Here is a 4,112-nt window from a genome sequence, read left to right on the forward strand (position 1 = left end):
AGAAACGGAGCGGATGGGAGGTGAGTTTATTCTCATTTATTCCCATTTTCAGCGCTCATGTCCGCGGGGCAGGAGGGACCCGCTGCAGATTCTACATGGAGAATCTGCAGCGGATCTGATTTTCCCCGTGGACATGAGGCCTAAGTGTGTTGAGAAGAGGGACCCACAGTTAACTACAAGGAGAATACCTCCCCACCTTACTGCCAAGTGATCTGTGGAGGAATATCTGCATAGCCAGACTGCTATATAGAAACTGTCAGCAACCCACAAAGACAGACCCTGTGCCAAAGGGTACTGACAGAAAAACACTATATAGCCTCCTCAGCATTACAAAATAGCCTGGAAGCAAGTCCCAGCCCCCGCAACACCCAAGGAAGCAATACATCGCGCGCCTCGCAGACGCAAATATCAAATTCCCGGTGCGACCCAGCGGACTCCTCAATCCCAAACACTTTCTTCTCAGCAAATACTGATAGTTCTCAAAAAAGAAAGGACTCTTATCAGGCAAAGCCACACTTAACAAATCTTCAAAACTCTACAGGAGCGCTACCTAAGGCACTCAAGATGGAATAGCAGGACTCTATGTTCTAACTCCACCCGCCACATGAGGCTCCTCAGCAACACATAACAGGACCACTCAACATCAATGAGCTTCTAAAGGAACTTTTAACAAACAACTACGCCTTCCAACGCCTCCATAAAGAATACGCCACCCAGTAGACCACTATACAACAAATAGCGACCAATCCACAGCGCATATCCAAGAATTAACTATTCAGGATGGTTAAGCGACGTATTAAAGCAACGGCCCCCAGGAGACTCTCAGAGTACTTCCCGCCTGGCACACAGAGCAACAAAAACAAACCCGCCACATCTCATTCAAACATCCCCGTAACCGAAGAAATACCCAACACCCACAGCCCTGCGGCTCTGTCTCCATACTCCTCCACAGGATCTCTCCCGCCTACCCCAGCCAATCCCAACACCTCCCCTGGAAGCGGAGGGAAAAGGAATGTTCAGGACCCCCTACCAGCCTCCCCCTCCCCAAAAGGACCGGCGGCAAAAAAGAGCCAAAATAACAATCCACAAGAAACTCCCCCGCAGACAGATCCTATCAACAATCTCCAAGCTTATCCCGACTCTGAAAGCCCCTTAACTATAAACGCTCTGAAGACTATGCTAATCTCGCTGCAAAAGGACATTTCTAAAGATATACAGAGCCTCTCTGGTCAATTACAATCTAACATCGACCACCTAGCTACCAGAACTGACCACCTTGAACGGAAAATGGGAGAATTTACCAAAGCCCACAACGAGTTGGTAGATGCGCATGGCAGTATGGAAGAAGTCGCATATTTGAGAGAGAAGGTCATAGACTTGGAAGACCGATCCAGAAGAAACAATCTCAAATTTAGGGGAGTTCCAGAGACTGTGACCCCCCCTGACATTCCACAATATATACTCAAATTACTCCAAACGCTCCTCCCGGACCTTCCCGAGATCGAATATGCAGTTGACAGAGCCCACAGAATTCCAAAAGCACGCTCTGTCCCTGAGTCAGCCCCCAGAGAAATCTTAGCAAGAATACACTTCCATAAAATAAAAGAGGAAGTCTTGGCAGTTGGAAGGCGTAGAGGCACACTACCGACTCCATATGAAGACATACAAATATTTCCAGATCTTTCAGCCGCCACTCTGCAGTCTCGGAGAAAGTTTACAGAAGTTACAGCAGCACTACGAGAGGCGCACATCAAGTATAGATGGGGATTCCCAACCAAACTACTGATCTCAAAAAATGGAACCATCCAGGTTGCCACCTCGCCAGAAAAAGGCGTCTCGTTCCTGAAACAATGGGGGATCCCTATCCTTCAGAAGCCTCTGAGGACAGCGGTAGAATCTCCTACAAGAATCGAACAAGACTGGAAAACATCAGATAAGCATGGCAGACACGCATAAATTGATGTTGTAAAGGGTCTTGAACCCATAGTTATATTTCTCCTTTACGGAGCCTAAAGTGGATGGTTTAAAATGCCACCCCTACCTAAGGTTCATTCATCCAGTGCAGATAGGCGCTGGATGAACTATATTTTGATTTTGTTAACTGTTAATGATGTTTTTTTTCCTTATGTCAAATATAGTTATAAAAGGTTCAGTAGGAGGCCACTTCCCTACCCCCCCCCCACCATACTTAATATGAAAAAACACAACGACTCCCCAGCGTATAAACCACCTACCAGTTATGCCCATTAGCATCACATCCCTAAATGTAAAAGGCCTGAACAGCCCCTATAAACGTAGCATGCTTTGGAGACAGGCTCTTAAGTCCCACTCAGACATCTTCCTCGCCCAAGAGACACACTTCCTGAGAGATAAACACCCCCCCTGCAACCACCCTAAATTTCCAAACATTTTCCTGGCATCAAATGAAGGGGAAAAAAAGAAAGGCGTAATGATAGCCATTAGCCGGAACGTTACATTTTCCCAAAAAAACGTATACGTGGACCCAGGCGGGCGATTTCTAATATTAGTCTGCGTAATTAACGCCACCACCTACACTCTAGTAAATGTCTACTTCCCATTTAAAAGGCAGGCCAAATTCTTCAAACATGTTCTTTCCGAAGTGGCTAAAATTCGAGAGGGGAATTTGGTGATCGGAGGAGATCTAAACTCAGTGGTGGACCCTACCTTGGACTCCACCGCGAGCGGCAGGGGCATGTCACCCATTGTCCCAATCATACACTCAGAAGAATTATACGACGTGTGGAGGTGCATGCATGGATCGTAGAGGGACTACACGTTTCTCTCCGCGCCACATGCATCTTATTCTAGGATAGATATGTTCCTGCTGCCGCGGGCAGGCCTCGAGGGGGTTTTACAGGCGGATATTGGAACAATATCATGGTCTGACCACGCCCCCATATCCTTAACGCTCCAAGAGAGCCCATTTCAATAAATGGCGGCATGGTTGCGTGTTTTTTTGCGCTTGCAAATGTGCTTGATTCGTGCTAACAAAAGTACAGTAAGGGCCGCTTCACACAAACATATTTGTTTCAATGGATGCCTTCAGAATTCTCTTTACTCACACATTTCGCATGCGTGCAAAACCTCACCATGCTCTATTTTTGTGCACATTTGCGCACCAAGGGTCCCTGTACAAGTCTATGGGAAGTGTGCACGTAACCGATTCCTATCTCCAAAAAAAGTTATAATAAACAGCGATAAAGTCTTATAAACTCCAAAATGGTACAAATAAAAACTACAGGACATCACGCAAAAACACGAGCCGTCGCACAAGTATCATGCGATACTTCCGCCATGTATCACGTGGACATGAGGCCTAAATCTAAGTGCTTGGTTGTTAGCAGCCGCAGCTGCGCTGCACCTCTTGCTCATCAGTTTTTTTTCCTGCTTTTGGAAACTGCTGTAGGAAAGGGGGTGCACCAGTACTGGAGGTACTGCAATACCAGGTCAATGTGCGGAGTGGACAGAGCAAGCACTTTTTCCAGCTCCCTGTTCTAAAAATCCATTTAATATATGATCCCCAGATAGGGGACGTATCAGATGCAACACGCTCAGCCAGCACTCCGGGCACACCCACAATGCACTGAGGGAGCCGGAAGACCTTTGCATAGCCCCGCCCAACGCCTTCTCAACCAGGGTGAGTCGTCCCCGCGGGAGACCCGCGCCTGAATGGAGCATGTCCGGATTTTTTCCTGCACGCGGGACCCGCGCCTGCAGGGAAAAATGACATCCGCAGGTATTTTACTACCTGCAGGTGTCTAATGCATCCATATCCATTGCATAGCGCCGATCGCAATGTCGGGGGTGGGGGGGTCCGAACAGCCCGGGATGACAGCTCCATGCTGCGGACACCGACAGCATGGAGCTGTCACGTCCAGAGCCCGAGGGGCTTTATTCTCTGCAGGACACATGTTTTTACTTCCTCAGAGAATAAAGCCCACTTCGGGAGGACGTAAAAACACTATGGCCCGGGGCGTGGCTTAGCAAGCAAGGAGAGAGGTCGCACGCTGTTTTGCTCCTCCACAGAATCTCCCTTTTCAGCCCTTTTCTGGGTCAAATCAGTGACCCAAACAGAGGCAGACAAGAGCACA

General features: G+C 48.1%; 1 pseudogene; it reads right to left on the reverse strand.

Moving 5' to 3' along the window:
• Positions 1 to 3,430: 3,430 nt before the first annotated feature.
• LOC136591266 (U2 spliceosomal RNA) lies at positions 3,431 to 3,558 on the reverse strand (annotated as a pseudogene).
• Between the last annotated feature and the right edge of the window lie 554 nt (positions 3,559 to 4,112).

The sequence above is a fragment of the Eleutherodactylus coqui genome, unplaced genomic scaffold, assembly GCF_035609145.1.
Source record: "Eleutherodactylus coqui strain aEleCoq1 unplaced genomic scaffold, aEleCoq1.hap1 HAP1_SCAFFOLD_72, whole genome shotgun sequence".
Classification (NCBI taxonomy): Eukaryota; Metazoa; Chordata; class Amphibia; order Anura; family Eleutherodactylidae; genus Eleutherodactylus; species Eleutherodactylus coqui.